The 16,532-nt window shown below is 39.5% G+C and overlaps 1 long non-coding RNA gene across 1 annotated transcript in view; it reads right to left on the bottom strand.

Annotated features, from left to right (window-relative positions):
- The window catches only part of LOC133535400 (uncharacterized), a 96,080-nt gene extending 79,902 nt beyond the window's left edge, over positions 1–16,178 (bottom strand). The window contains exon 1 of the long non-coding RNA XR_009802217.1: positions 16,060–16,178. This is a non-coding gene — a long non-coding RNA (uncharacterized LOC133535400). The remainder of the gene's footprint in view (positions 1–16,059) is intronic.
- Positions 16,179–16,532: the final 354 nt, after the last annotated feature.

Below are 16,532 nucleotides of genomic sequence, written 5' to 3'. Positions count from 1 at the left end.
AGGATTAACGCTGGGTCAAACTCGTTTCGCAAAATATTATTTTTATTAGCGCATGTCTAGAATTTCCACCGGGTCAAACTCGTCACGTCACGAGTGACACTTCCCCTGTCATCATTTTCAAAATGGAGGAGGCTGGTTTCAATCATTTCAAATCGCATAAAGAGAAGAAGATTAAGAGCTATTCAGTAGGATTTAAGGTCCAAGCTATTGAATCTGCTAAAAAGAACAGTAAGCAGCTATGTTTTATTAATATACCGTAGCTGCGTGTGTCAAATATGAGTCATTAAATGACTCCCGCCTCCTGCTAGTGATCTTTCTTTCGATTACTTGGCTGCAGAAGAAGTGACAACAACCCGCAAGAGTGAGCAGCAATTGTTTATTTTTTCCTCTGGCTTGCACTTTTAACATGGAGGTTTACATATCTGAAAAAAAACACTTTTCTAAACTGGACTTTCAATCGAAGCAGGAAGTAATAAAGGAAGATCTCCATCGAGACAGAGAGACTTTTAAAACTGAAGAAAGATAAGGAAGACTTCTATAAACAAGTTATCGATGCTTTTGATCAGAAGGAGCTGTGCATGGACTTCATTTATAAGTAAAGGTAAGACCATAATAAAGTTGTTTTTTATTAAATGTGCTTTTCATGATGGTATCTTTACATCACACTCAAATTTATAAGCGCAGGCCGAAATCTACCGCATGCCTTTGGTAAACGCCGGAGTGAGAAGAGGTTTTAAATAATTAGCGCATGCTTGCTTTTACCGCATGCCTTTGGTAAGTGCCGGAGTGAGAAGAGGTTTTAAAATAATTAGCGATTCAAGGAAATACGGTAAGTTGGAAAAGGATTTGCCGAACATTGTATTCTCTTTTTATTTCCCATTTACACGAGGCGCCCACTTCACTGGTTTTGGGCTACGTGCGAGCACATGCGTCATGGCCAATTATGCGAATTGGACGACGTCATCACCTTTCCCCCGCCGCTACATTTGTTGTTTCTATTCTTATTAGCCGACGATTCATTCGGAATGTTAATTATTAGATTTCAAGCACCTGTGCTCCAACCCAACAGTATGATTGAGACCTCCACTAAAAAACACACACTTTTGTATCTTTAATAAAAGACATTTTTCTTGTTAAGGTTGTTCGTTTTTATTCAAAAAAAAAAAAAAAGATAAAACCGATAATTAAAGTCCATTTTTCTCGCAAATCCACGCGAGACCCTTTTTGCACGGCGCGAGACGAAGAGGGAAAAAAAAGACATTAAAGCGCAGCGTTTTTAAAAAAGCGTCTAACAGCTCCCGTGTGATCTTTGCAATAAAACGTCAAAGACGCCCCACAGTGTTGTTGCCGACAGTCTCCGAAAAAAAAGGCCTCCGGCGCGCGAGGAGTTAAAGACATCGTGCAGATGTAAAAATAATAAAAGTCACTTTTAGTGCCACGAGAAGGCATTAACTATTGAATACGACTGACAACAAAAAGTGATGACGCCTCCTTCTAAAAAAGAAAAAAAAGGGGGGTGTAAATAAAGCAAAAGTGCTGCGGCAGTGGAAGGCAGCAGGTATTGTTAAGAGATAAAGACGGCAACAATAAGGCGAGGCAGCCCATGGCGAGGAAGACGAGCGACAATGATGCTAAAACTGCTTTGGCGGGAGATGACAAACACTTGGCCCTTTAAAAAAATACCCCGTCCTTTTTTTTTTGCCATCCTGACGCTCCGCCAGGGGCCGCACGGAGTTGCGAGTGTGAGAGGGCGCCCGGGATAATGTTCCAGCGCAGAGAGGGCAAGCTTTGTCGAGTGTTTTTATTTATTTTTATTTCTTTTTTTCCCTTTTTAACCCGCGGCTATCAGTCGCATTACAATGTGGATCCGGAGGGCCTCCGCGGATTTGCTTTGCATGTAGTGCCAGCGCTGGTGAAAGAAAGAGCCCGCTAGGAATATCGCTAATCCCTTTCAAAACGGACATGACTTTGCAAAGAGGAGCGCCGGCAAGAGGGGGGGGGTTTATTTAATTTATTTTTTGGGAGGATTGGGGTGCAACGTGGAAAACATGATATACTGTTTTAAAGGAGAAATACTAATCAAAACTGACATTTGAAATATAACTACGACGTTACTATATGTCCAAAGGCATGGCTAATCAACTGAGACTTTTTCCCAAAAAGTCTGGATTTTTTTCCCAAAAAGTGTGGATTTTTTCGTCAAAAATTCAGTATTTTTTTCGTTCAAAAGACAGGATACTTTTGTCAAAAAGTCAGGATTCTTTTGTCAAAAGTTAGGATTCTTTTGTCAAAAGAGCAGAATTTTTTTTTTTTTTCAAAAAGTCAGGATTTTTGTCCAAGTGTCCAAAAATTTGGATTTTTTCTAAGAGTCAAAAAGTCAAAAAAAAAAAATACAGAAAGGATTTTTTTGTCAAAGTCAGGATTTTCTGTCAAAGAGTCTGGATTTTTTTGTCAATTAGTGGGGATTTTTTGTAAAATTGTCGGGATTTTTTTTCCTAAGTGTCAAAAAGTCAGGACTCTTTCTTAATGTCAAAAAGTCAAACATTTTTGTCAAAAAGTCAGGATTTTTTCTGAGTGTCAAAAAGTCAGGATTTTCCCCCCCAAAAGTCAGGATTTTTCCCCAAAAAGTCAGGATTTTTTTCCCCAAAAAGTCAGCATTTTTTTCCCCAAAAAGTCAGCATTTTTTCCCCCAAACGTCAGCATTTTTTTCCCCAAAAAGTCAAGATTTTTTTCCCAAAAAGTCAGGATTTTTCCCCCAAAAAAGTCAGATTTTTTCCCCAAAAAGTCAGGATATGTTTCCCAAAAAGTCAGGATTATTTTGTCAAAAAGTAAAAAAAAATTTTAGCAAAAAGTCAAACATTTTTTTTGTCAGAAATTCAGTATTTTTTTTGTTAAAAAGACAGAATACTTTTGTCAAAAAGTCGGGATTCTTTTGTGTAAAGTTAGGATTCTTTTGTCAAAAGGGCAGAATTATTTTTTGTCAAAAAGTCAGGATTTTTTTCTAAGTGTCAAAAAATCAGGATTTTTTTCTAAGAGTCAAAAATTTGGGATTTATTATAAGTGTCAAAAAGTCAAAAAAAATTCTAAAAGGATTTTTTTGTCGAAGACAGGATTTTTTGTCAAAGAGTCTGGATTTTTTGTCAATAAATGGGGATTTTTTGTAAAATTGTCCGGATTTTTTTTCTAAGCGTCAAAAAGTCAGGACTATTTCTTAATGTCAAAAAGTCAGGATTTTTACCCCAAAAAGTCAGGATTTTTCCCTCAAAAAGTCAGGATTTTTTACCCAAAAAGTCTGGATTTTTTACCCCAAAAAGTCTGGATTTTTTCCCCAAAAAAGTCAGGGTTTTTCCCCCCAAAAAGTCAGGATTTTTCCCCCCAAAAAGTCAGGATTTTTTGGGGGTCAAGAAGTCAAACATTTTTTGGTCAAAAAGTCAAAGATTTTTTTGTCCAAAAGTAAAAAAAAAAAAAATTATCCAGAAGTCAGGATTTTATGGTCAAAAAGTCAGGATTTTATGGTCAAAAAGTCAGGATTTTTTTGGTTAAAAAAAAAAAATCTGGATTTTTTGGGTCAAAAAGTCAGGATTTTTGGGGTCAAAAAGTTACGATTTTTTTGTCAAAAAGTCAGGATTTTTTTCCCAACAAGTTAGAATTTTTTTCTCCAAAAAGTCAAACATATTTTTGTCAAAAAAAAATCTGGATTTTTGGGTCAAAAAGTCAGGATTTTTTTTGGTCAAAAAGTCAGACATTTTTTTGTCAAAAAGTCAAACATTGTTTTGTCCAAAAGTCAAACATTGTTTTGTCCAAAAGTCAAACATTGTTTTGTCCAAAAGTCAAACATTGTTTTGTCCAAAAGTCAAACATTTTTTTTGTTTGAAAGTCAAACATTTTTTTGTCTGAAAGTCAAACATTTTTTGGTCCAAAAGTCAGGATTTTATGGTCCAAAAGTCAGGATTTTTTTGGGTCAAAAAGTCAGGATTTTTTTGAGTCAAAAAGTCAGGATTTTTTGGGGTCAAAAAGTCAGGATTTTTGGGGTCAAAAAGTCAGGATTTTTGGGGTCAAAAAGTCAGGATTTTTTGGGTCAAAAAGTCAGGATTTTTTTGGTCAAAAAGTCAGGATTTTTTGGTCAAAAAGTCAGGATTTTTTTCCCCAACAAGTTAAGATTTTTTTCTCCAAAAAGTCAATATTTTTTTTCCAACAAGTTAGAATTTTTTTCTCCAAAAAGTCATACATATTTTTGTCCAAAAAAAAATCTGGATTTTTTTAGTCCAAAAGTCAGGATTTTTTGGGGTCAAAAAGTCAGGATTTTTTTGTCAAAAAGTCAAACATTTTTTTTAACAAAAAGTCAAACATTGTTTTGTCCAAAAGTCAAACATTGTTTTGTCCAAAAGTCAAACATTTTTTTGTTCAAAAGTCAAACATTTTTTGGTGAAAAGTCAGGATTTTTTTTGTCGAAAAGTCAGGATTTTTTAGTCAAAAAGTCAGGATTTTTTTCCAAGAAGTTAGGATTTTTTTCTCCAAAAAGTCAGGATTTTTTTTTCCAACAAGTTTGAATTTTTTTCTCCAAAAAGTCAAACATTTTTGTCAAAAAAAATCTGAATTTTTTGGTCAAAAAGGCAGGAGTTTTTGGTCAAAAAGGCAGGATTTCTTCTAAGTGTCCAAAAAATCTGGATTTTTTATAAAGTGTCAAAAAGTGGGAAATGTTTTGGTCAAAATGCCGGGTTGTTTTGTAAGTGCCAAAAAGTCTGCAGTGCAAACATTCATTTCAATCATTATCCTGCATGTCTTCTTCCTCAGCCGCCATTGTTGATGAGATGGTTTAGGAGCGTCCTCCCTTCCTCCGCTGCAAAAGGTTGCTGTCAAAAGGCGAAAAAGCAGCAAAACGACAACTCATTACTCCCAAAAGCCGACAACGGCGCACTTCTACGCTCGTGTTTTCCACAGCGCTCGTGTTTCACCCCCGCCGCCTGCGCCGTGGCGTTTGACTTATTGATGAGACTTTACAAGTTCCTCGCCGGCGCTAAAGTCTAATTTAGGGAATGTCCTCTCTCGCCTCTCAGGCCTGTCAGACGAGACGCTCGCTCTCGTTTGTCGAGTCGTCTTCTCCGGGCATCGGGGCGGGGAGTCGCCGCCGCTGATTGCCGACTCTTTTCGTGCGGTTGTTGTTCGGCGAGCACAGGTAGCCGCCGCGTGGGTAGGGCTGGTGTCGTCGTTAAACGGAGGCGGAGAAGCGGTCGTTAGCGGGAAAAGATGAAATACGCCGTGAATGTTTTATGGCCAAACAATGATGACACAAAGTAATATTCATCTCCCCTGAATCCAATATTCCTTTTGCCGCCATCCACTATATCTTCCATTGTGTTTCCATTTGCCCTTTTTGGGCGACTCCATGATGTGCATTAGAAGCTAAATGGGCTAATGGCCGTCTGCATTTAGCTGGCTGCACGCCACCGATATCTGGGCTGCTTCTGGAAGGAATTGGTAATTACGCCGAAAAAAGTCAGGATTTTTTTGTTAAAAAGTCAAGATTTTTTTTTGTCAAAAAGTCAGGATTTTTTTTTTTTGTCAAAAAGTCAGGATTTTTCTTGTCAAAAAGTCAGGATTTTTTTTTTTTTTTTCAAAAAGTCAGGAATTTTTTTTGTCAGAAAGTCAGGATTTTTTTTGTCAAAAAGTCGGAATTTTTTTTGGCAAAAAGTCGGAATTTTTTTGGGCAAAAAGTCAGGATCTTATAGTCAAAAAGTCTGAATTTTTTGGTCAAAAAGTCAGGAATTTGTTTGTCAAAAAGTCAGGAATTTTTTTGTCAAAGTCAGGAATTTTTTGTCAAAAAGTCCGGATTTTCTGAGTGCCGGAAAGTCACGATATTCTGAGTGTCAAAAAGTCACGATTTTCTAAATGTTTTTGTCAAAAAGTCAAAACATTTTTTTGTCAAAAAGTCAAACATTTTTTGGTCAAAAAAGTCAAACATTCTTTTGTCAAAAAAGTCAAACATTTTTTTGTCAAAAAATCAGGAATTTTTTGTCAAAAAGTCTGGATTTTCTTGTCAAAAAATCCGGATTTTCTTGTCAAAAAGTCAGGAATTTTTTGTCAAAATGTCACGATTTTCTTGTCAAAAAGTCACGATTTTCTGAGAGTCAAAAAGTCATGAATTTCTAAGTGTCAAAAAGTCGAAAAAATTTTCTCAAAAAGTCTAACATTTTTTGTCAAAAAGTCAGATTTTTTTTTTGTCAAAACATCAGGATTTTTTGTCAAAAACTCAGGATTTTTTGGTCAAAAACTCAAGAATTTTTGTCAAAAAGTCAGGAATTTTTGGTCAAAAAGCCAAGAATTTTTTTGTCAAAAAGTCAGGATTTTTTGTAAGTGTCAAAAAGTCGAACATTTTTTTGTCAAAAAGTCTAACCTTTTTTTTTTTTTTTTTCAAAAAGTCAGGAATTTTTTGGTCAAAAGGGCAGGATTTTTTTGTCCAAAAAGCAGGAATTTTTTTGACTTTTTGACAAAAAATTCCTGACTTTTGGACAAAAAAATCCTGAGTTTTCAACCAAAAAAATCCTGACTTTTTGACAAAAAAAATTGCGACTTTTTGACTAAAAAATGTTCGACTTTTTGATGAAAAAATGTTTGACTTTTTGACGAAAAAGTGTTTGACTTTTTGAGAAAAAAGTGTTTGACTTTTTGACAGAAAAAATGTCAACTTTTTGACCAAAAATTTCAACTTTTTGACAAAATTTTTTTGACTTTTTGACAAAAAAATGTTTGACTTTTTGACAAGGAATTTTTGGTCAAAAAGTCAGGATTTTCAAAGTGTCAAAAAGTCGAAAATTTTATGTCAAAAAGTCGAACATTTTTTTGTCAAAAAGCCAAACATTTTTTTGTCGATAACTCAAACATTTTTTTGTCAAAAGGTCAAAAACATTTTTGTCAAAAAGTCTCAATTTTTTTGTCAAAAAGTCTCAATTTTTTTGTCAAAAAGTCGAACATTTTTTTGTCAAAAAGTCGAACATTTTTTTGTGAAAAAACTCAGGATTTTTTCATCAAAACCTCATCCACTATATCTTCCATTATGCTCCCATTTGCCCTTTTTGGGGCGGCTCAATGATGTGCATTAGAAGCTAAATGGGCTAATGCCCGTCTGTATTTAGCGGGCTGCGCGCCGCCAATATCTGGGCTGCTTCTAGAAGTAATTGGTAATTACGCCGGTCATTTAGGCAATCGCTGTCCGGCCCGGATTCATGTCATTCTTAAAAATAACTAGCTCTTAACCTTTGACACCGCCCCACGCTAAGTGTTCATCAGCGCCCACGCTCTCATTCTTTCCACACACATCATTTAAATGTAAAGGACAAGGCAGAATCCTACTTCTGACACCATTAGTTCCATTCCATAAACACCATATATAGACATTTCTATATATACATATATACATATATATGGACACATAAGGGTCATTTAACTTATCTCCTCCAAATTTGAAGTCATCTTTCATTCCACACCAAGCATCATTCATTGCTTCTTTCCCATGAATAATAAGCTCCCATGATATTTGCATTAAAATACCCCCCCCCATCCCCCTCCTCCTCCTCCCATTTACTGCTCCCTCCGCTGCATCATCATCATCATCATCATCACCAGACGCAGAGAGAGAGAGAGAGTTAGAGAGAGAGAGAGAGAGAGAACGGGAAAAATAAATAAATAAATAAATGAAAAAAAGGCCTCATTGTTTTGCTGTAGCTCGGCGGCGACGGCGTATCAGCAATTTTACAGTAATAAGCGGGCGGGCGCATTTTCATAAATTCTTCATATCCTTCATGAATATTTCATGGCGGGGGCCACTGACCACAGTCATGATAAATACACTCAAAGACACCCGCTAAATAAGCGCCTCTTACGGCAATTTACGCCGCCGGTGGGAACGCGGCGAAGGAAGCGACTTCGAGGAGGAGAAAAGTCGAAAACCCGGCGAGAATAAAGTTGGAAACCGGACGAGTGGAAAGTAGTAAAAGCAGGGGTGTCAAACTCGTTTTAGATCGGGGGGGCCACCTGGAGAAAAATCCACTCCCAAGTGGGCCGGATTGGTAAAATCACGGCGCGATAACTTAAAAATGAAGACGACTTCAGATTGTTTTGTTTGTTTAAAAATAAAACAAAAGCATTGTGAAATTGCACAAATCATAATGTTGTTGTTGTTTTTTACACTTGCATGTTGTGGTTACTTGGTTTCTCCTCTCTGAGCTGCCACCTGACCGTGGTAGAGGAGTTTGCGTGTCCCAATGGTCCTAGGAGCTATGTGGTCCAGGGGGCTTCTCTGCCCCCTGGTAGGGTCTCCTAAGACAAACAGGTCCTAAGTGAGGGAACAGACAAAGAGCACCTCGAAGACTTCTATGGAACTACAACAACCAAGACTCAGTTTTCCCTTGCCTGGACGCCGTTCACCGCCCCCCGCCCCCCCTCTCTGGAGCCAGGGCCGGAGTTGAGGAACAGCCCGAAACGGCAATGTGGGTACTCCCTCCGGACCCAGGCCCGGATTTGAGGTACAGCCCGAAAAGGCAACGTGGTTCCCTCCTCTGGAGCCAGGCCCGGAGTTGGGGAACAGCCCGAAAAGGCAACGTGGGTCTCCCCTCTGGAGCCAGGCCCGGAGTTGAGGTACAGCCCGAAAAGGCAACGTGGTTCCCTCCTCTGGAGCCAGGCCCGGAGTTGGGGAACAGCCCGAAAAGGCAACGTGGGTACTGCCTCCGGAGCCAGGCCCGGAGTTGAGGTACAGCCCGAAAAGGCAACGTGGGTCCCTCCTCTGGAGCCGGGCCCGGAGTTGGGGGACAGCCCGAAAAGGCAACGTGGGTCTCCCCTCTGGAGCCAGGCCCAGATGAGGTGGTTCGGGCATCTGGTAAGGATGCCACCCGAACGCCTCCCTAGGGAGGTGTTTAGGGCACGTCCGACCGGTAGGAGGCCACGGGGAAGACCCAGGACACGTTGGGAGGCAACCTACTCAGTGGCCTAGTGACTAGAGTGTCCGGCCTGAGATCGGTAGGTTGTGAGTTCAAACCCCGGCCGAGTCATACCAAAGACTATAAAAAAATGAGAGCCATTACCTCCCTGCTTGGCACTCAGCATCAAGGGTTGGAATTGGGGGTTAAATCACCAAAAGTGATTCCCGGGCGCGGCACCACTGCTCCCCACTGTTCCCCTCACCTCAAGGGGATGGGTTAAATGCAGAGGACAAATTTCACCACACCTAGTGTGTGTGTGACAATCATTGGTACTTTAACTTAACGTCTCCCGGCCTGGGAACGCCTCGGGATCCCCCGGGAAGAGCTGGACGAAGTGGCTGGGGAGAGGAAAGTCTGGGCTTTTCTGCTTAGGCTGCTGCCCCCGCGACCTGACCTCGGATAAGTGGAAGATGATGGTTGGATCGAAGTAATCATTTTACATTAAAAAAGTAATCATTTTCAAAGTGATTTAAAAGATATAACAGATTTTCCCCATTAGCTGCTTTGCGTGCTACCTAGAAGGAGTCGATTTTTACATGTTAGAATGCAAAAAAAACTTTTTGTCTTCTTGTTTCTCATAAGGATTGTGAAATATAGGTAAAATTCACGCATTCCACCAGTTATGACCTCCCTGCTTTTTTAAATTCAGTGTTGAAATGATATTACTGTACAGCAGGGGTGTCCAAACTTTTTCCACTGAGGTCCGCACATTGAAAAATCAAAGTACACTGGGGCCAAGTTGATATTTTTTTCATTTCCAAACCAATACAATATACACTTTTTAAAAAAACATTTATTATCGGGGCTCCCTCAAGTTAGGTCTTAAGGACCCAGAAGGGTTTCAGTCTTAAACAAGTTTCAATATAAGTCATATATATATATATATATATTTTTTTTTTTTTTCATAAAACCCTTGAATCGCTAATTCTACTATTGGGGCGGAATAGCTCGGTTGGTAGAGTGGCCGTGCCAGCAACTTGAGGGTTGCAGGTTCGATTCCCGCTTGTGCCATCCTAGTCACTGCCGTTGTGTCCTTGGGCAAGACACTTTACCCACCTGCTCCCAGTGCCACCCACACTGCTTTAAATGTAACTTAGATATTGGGTGTCACTATGTAAAGCGCTTTGAGTCACTTGAGAAAAGCGCTATATAAATATAATTCACGATTCACGAAAATTCCCCATAAAAGTGCAGTTCCCCTTTAAGTTTGACATTTTAGCATTTCGGGCAACAATTGCTCCCAAATCTGACTTTAGAGCTCCCAAAGTCATGTTATCTCTGCCGGGTTCATTCGGGAAAGTCGGCGAACAAGAGGCGATTTTCCGCCGCGCTAACGAGCTAGCGCGCTAAGGTATTAAGAAGCCTGAGAATTTCTGCAATTAAAAAAAAAAAGGAGAGTTTTAGTGCGGCGGCGGCGGCGGCAGCGAGACGTGACATGACAGCAGTGTGGCAGCACACTTAATCAACTTTTGCATTATTGAAATAAATCTTAGTGCAGACAGAAGGAGGTAAACATGAAAATAATTCATCGGGATAAAAGGCTGGCGTGCATATACATATATTTATGCCGGCACATATTCATGCGGCAGAGGAGAGGAGAAGGTTAAAACAATTCCGTGGTTTTCTTTGTACACTGGAGCCTAAAATGTGATTTGCACACCTTAATTCCTCCCTCCTGCAACGTTTGTCCCCACTCAGACGGAGAAATGAAATGAAATGAAGTCAAAGAAGAGTCTCTGTAATATTAATGAGACGCTGCAGTTTTGCACGCTCCCCCGTTTAGGGCGCCTTCCCCTCGCCCCGACAGTCTGCTCTCACCTGAGAAGCCTTCGCCAGACGCTAAAAGCCGCACGGGGGATCAACTTTAAAAAAAAAAAATTTTTTTTTTTTTTAAAAACACTTTGCTAACATTTCATTTGTTGTCGCGGCGACAAGAAATTGTCCTTGATTGTCAGCGTTCTGCTTTGATTAAACTTTCATCAGCCGCTCATTAAGACGCCAAACCGGAGACAATGGAGGACGAGCGGGGACGCTTTCATGCACGGCGGCGCTTTCGTTTTGTTTTGTTTTGTTTTGTTTTGTTCCCCCCCCTGTCAACACCACCTTCTTGAGGAGGCTTCTGGAACAGGTGGCGCGCAGATGACACAAAAAGATGGCCGTGCACCTCCACCATACTTGCCAACCTCGAGACCTCCGATTTCGGGAGGTGGGGGGGGGGGTGGTGGGTTGGGAGGCGTGGTCCGGGGTGGGGTTGGAGGCGTAGTGTGGTTGGGGACGTGGTTAAGAGAATTCACCAAATTAAGTATTTCATATATATATATATATATATATATATATATGTAGGTGTGGGAAAAATCACAAGACTACTTCATCTCTACAGAACTGTTTCATGAGGGGTTCCCTTAATCATCAGGAGATTTTAATGGAAGCATTCACATACAATGGTTTATATAGGGCACAGAGTGGGTGGGTACAGGCAGGCGTAGGGTGTGGTGATTGGCTCATGTGTTACCTAGGAGGTGTTTCCGTCTGTGGCGGCATGTTGAAATGATTTCACTGCGCTTGTTGAGGGATGACAGGTCTGGATGATATATAATAAACAGTTTCTCTTTTAAGCATAGGTTGCATCTTTTATTACCACTGTTGTAAGGGGTGCTGGATGCAAGAATTTGCCATGTTATTGAATATTCAACATTGTTGTCTTTGAGGTTCCAAATGTGTTTGCTGAGTTCTGTAGAATTCCGCAAAGTCTGGTTTCTAAAGGAGGCGTTGTGATTATTCCATCTTGTTTTGAACGCTCCTTCGGTTAATCCTACGTACGTGATCCTACGTACGTGTCGGATGTGTTAATGTCCTTGCGTATTACCTTTGCTTGGTAAACGACTGATGTCTGTAAGCACCCTCCGTTGAGAGGGCAATCAGGTTTCTTGCAACAGTTACATTCCTTATGCAAGAAACCTGATTGCCCTCTCAACGGAGGGTGCTTACAGACATCAGTCGTTTACCAAGCAAAGGTAATACGCAAGGACATGAACACATCCGACACGTACGTAGGATTAACCGAAGGAGCGTTCAAAACAAGATGGAATAATCACAACGCCTCCTTTAGAAACCAGACTTTGCGGAATTCTACAGAACTCAGCAAACACATTTGGAACCTCAAAGACAATAATGTTGAATATTCAATAACATGGCACATTCTTGCATCCAGCACACCTTACAACAGTGGTAATAAAAGATGCAACCTATGCTTAAAAGAGAAACTGTTTATTATATATCATCCAGACCTGTCATCCCTCAACAAGCGCAGTGAAATCATTTCAACATGCCGCCACAGACGGAAACACCTCCTAGGTAACATGAGCCAATCACCACACCCTACACCTGCCTGTACCCACCCACTCTGTGCCCTATATAAACCATTGTATGTGAATGCTTCCATTAAAATCTCCTGATGATTGAGGGAACCCTCATGAAACAGTTCTGTAGAGATGAAGTAGTCTTGTGATTTTTCCCACACCTACATATTGCGCTCTACCACGGTATCGAGCACTATTCTCTGGATAATCCAATCAAGACATATATATATATATATATACACATATATATATATATATATATATATATATATATATATATATATATATATATATATATATATATATAAATTAAAGAAATACTTGAATTTCAGTGTTCATTTATTTACACATATACACACATAACACTAGTCTACTCATTGTTGAGTTAAGGGTTGAAGTCAAGTCAAGTCAGCTTTATTTGTCAATTTCTTTACATGTAAAGACATACAAAGGAATCGAAATTTTGTTTCGCACTCTCCCACGCGTGGACAAAAAGAAAAAGAAAACACAAACAGTAAAGTGCAACATAAATATCTCTACCTACTAAAGCAGGGGTAGGGAACCTATGGCTTTAGAGCCAGATGTGGCTCTTTTGATGATCGCACCTGGCTCTCAAATAAATCTTAGCTGACATTGCTTAACACGATAAGTAATGAATAATTCCGCTGGTAATCACGGTGTCAAAAATAACGTTCAAAATATAAAACATTCTCATGCATTTTCCTCCATCCGGTTTCTACCACACCTGTTCAAGAAGTCGCATTAATGGTAAGAAGTATTTTATTTATTTTTGGTTAGCCTCAGAATAATAATGGTATGAAAAAGAATTAGAGACTCATTATACTGAAAAAATGTTGGTCTTTCTTAAAAATGCACGCATATTGTTGTATTCAGTGTTAAAAAAACAATAAATTATATGGCTCTCACGGAAATACTTTTAAAAATATTTGGCTTGTATGGCTCTCTCAGCCAAAAAGGTTCCCGACCCCTGTATTAAAGTGACTATATATATAGTTTGTTGTTTTTTAAATAGGATATGGCTGTAAACAATGAGTGTTTCATCAGTAGTGCAAATACTTATGATATGGAATTGTTGAATTGTCCATCCTTGTTCTATTCTCTGTCACTATTTTTCTAACCATATGCATGTACAGTAAATGCCAGTATTGTCCTGTTTAAGAGTGTCACATTATTGCTGTTTACGGCAGACGAACTGCTTTACGGTAGATGAAAACGCGACTGCTGTTGTTGTGTGTTGTTACCGCGCTGGGAGGACGTTAATGAAACTGCCTAACAATAAAACCACATAAGAAACCATGAACTCGCCCTTGATCATTCTACAGTTATAACGTCATTGGGCAAACACACTGTTTATATTGTGGGAAAACGGACGTGGAAACAGGCTGTCCTCACTCAGGTTCGCCTGAATTTCGGGAGAAAATTTGTCCCGGGAGGCTTCCGGGAAGGCGCTGAGTTTCGGGAGTCTCCCGGAAAATCCGGGAGGGTTGGCAAGTATGACCTCCACACTTACACTCTGAGAGCGTAAAGTGCAAGCTGGGTAGGGCTGGGCGATAAAACTACACTATATTGCCAAAAGTACTCGGCCACCCACCCAAATGATGCGAATCGGGTGTCCTAATCACAGGTGTATAAAATCAAGCATTTAGGCATGGGGACTGTTTCTATATATGAGTTGGGAAATTGTGTTAGATGTAAATATAAACAGAATACAATGATTTGCAAATCCTTTTCAACCCATATTCAATTGAATTTACTACAAAGACAAGATATTTGATGTTCAAATTCATAAACTTTACTTAATTTTTTTGTCAATAATAATTAACTTAGATTTTCATGGCTGCAACACGTGCCAAAGTAGTTGGGAAAGGGCATGTTCACCACTGTGTTACATCACCTTTTCTTTTAACAACACGCAATAAACGTTTGGGAACTGAGGAAACAAATTGTTGAAGCTTTGAAAGTGGAATTCTTTCCCATTCTTGTTTTATGTAGAGCTTCAGTCGTTCAACAGTCTGGGGTCTCCACTGTCGTATTTTACCGCTTCATAATGTGCCACACATTTTCAATGGGAGACAGGTCTGGACTTCAAGTGGGCCAGGAAAGTACCCGCACTCGTTTTTTACGAAGCCAAGCTGTTGTAACACTTGTCTTGCTGAAATAAGCAGGGGCGTTCATGATAACGTTGCTTGGATGGCAACATATGTTGCTCCAAAACCTGTATGGACCTTTCAGCATTAATGGTGCCTTCACAAATGTGTAAGTTACCCATTTCTTGGGCACCAATGCACCCCCATACCATCAAAGATGCTGGCTTTTGAACTTTGCGTCGATAACAGTCTGGATGGTTCGCTTCCCCTTTGGTCCGGATGACACGATGTCGAATATTTCCAAAAAACAATTTGAAATGTGGACTCGTCAGACCACAGAACACTTTTCCACTTTGCATCAGTCCATCTTAGATGATCTCGGGCCCAGAGAGGCCGGGGGCGTTTCTGGATGTTGTTGATAAATGGCTTTCGCTCTGCATAGTAGAGCGTTAACTTGCACTTACAGATGTAGTGACGAACTGTATTTAGTGACAGTGGTTTTCTGAAGTGTCCCTGAGCCCATGTGGTGATATCCTTTAGAGATTGATGTCAGTTTTTGATACATTGCCGCTTACGTGGAGTGATTTCTCCAGATTCTCTGAACCTTTTGATGATATTATGGACCGTAGATGTTGAAATCCCTAAATTTCTTGCAATCGCACTTTGAGAAACATTCTTAAACTGTTTGACTATTTGCTCACACAGTTGTGAAATACTGAGCATTTTTTGGGAAGCTGTTTTTATACCCAATCATGGCACCCACCTTTTCCCAATTAGCCTGCACACCTGTGGGATGTTCCAAATAAGTGTTTGATGAGCATTCCTCAACTTTATCAGTATTCATCGCCACCTTTCCCAACGTCTTTGTCACGTGTTGCTGACATCAAATTCAAAAGTTAATTATTATTTGCAACAAAAAAAAGTTTATCAATTTGAACATCAAATATGTTGTCTTTGCAGCATATTCAACTGAATATGGGTTGAAAATTATTTGCTAATCATTTTATTCTGTTTATATTTACATCTAACACAATTTCCCAACTCATATGGAAACAGGGTTTGACAAAATAATGAAGACAAAATAACAGATTTAATAGGTTTGCAGAGAACCATGTACAAAATGCACCCTGAAGGCATGATGCCACCATAGGTTTGCAGAGAACTATATACAATATGCACATTTCACAAAATGCAATTTTGGTACGTTAATGTTGAATTTTACTTGTGAAAAGTAATCCCCCGATTCCTCTTTTCAACAGTCCGCTCATTTGAGTAGGAAAACGCTGAACACCAGCCCAGCATCTTTGTTTTCTACCAGTCAACTGCCAATTTAGGCTGCTCGCCGGCACCTCATCACCACTTCAAGATGGCGGCCGAATTTCTCACCCCACAGTAGCTAATGCTGCGTCTACTTATAAGATGTCTATGGATATGACAGTCTCCCAAACTAAACTTCCTCCGTGTTTCTCCTCACCTTCTTGATTTAAAGGTTATTAAATTCAAACATTACAAACAAAAAAAAACGTGGTTATTACAAACAAAACAACAAGGCCCAACATGCTCTCCAAATGCCAACATTGTCTTATAAGCAGACAGAAAAACAAGTCTGACACTCACCAAACGTTGTAGAGTCAATAATCCAACTGGGTTGTTGCTGTAAATCCAACACGTGATGCTTCTGCTTCGTTATTGAAGAGAAAAAACAGCCAACAGTCTCAATTTAGCGTCCATTTTCCTTCACCTGTTGCACAAAAGTTAGGAACTGACCACGCCCCCCCACTTCCTGTCTAACGCAAACAGGAACAGGAAGTAGTGTAACCTAACTAAAATGTCCTCAAAAAGAAGAATGCTTGTCCAAAAATATATATATATATATTTTTTTAAATCTATTTTGGGAAGTGAAAACCAAACTTTAAAAGGATTTTTTAAATATATATTTTACTGAAATGACTAAATCTAAATTTTTACTTTTATTGTTTTTGCCATCAAAAAATATGTTTTGGTCGCTGTTGTTGTTTACAAAGACACGGTGTAAGTCTCAGGATACAAAAATACTTTGAGGACCCAAATAGTTGAAATGATAGCAAATA

Source organism: Nerophis ophidion, linkage group LG02, assembly GCF_033978795.1.
Source record: "Nerophis ophidion isolate RoL-2023_Sa linkage group LG02, RoL_Noph_v1.0, whole genome shotgun sequence".
NCBI classification, from domain to species: Eukaryota; Metazoa; Chordata; class Actinopteri; order Syngnathiformes; family Syngnathidae; genus Nerophis; species Nerophis ophidion.
The sequence above is the reverse complement of the archived record's forward strand: the minus strand, read 5'-3'. Positions and strand labels throughout refer to the sequence as shown.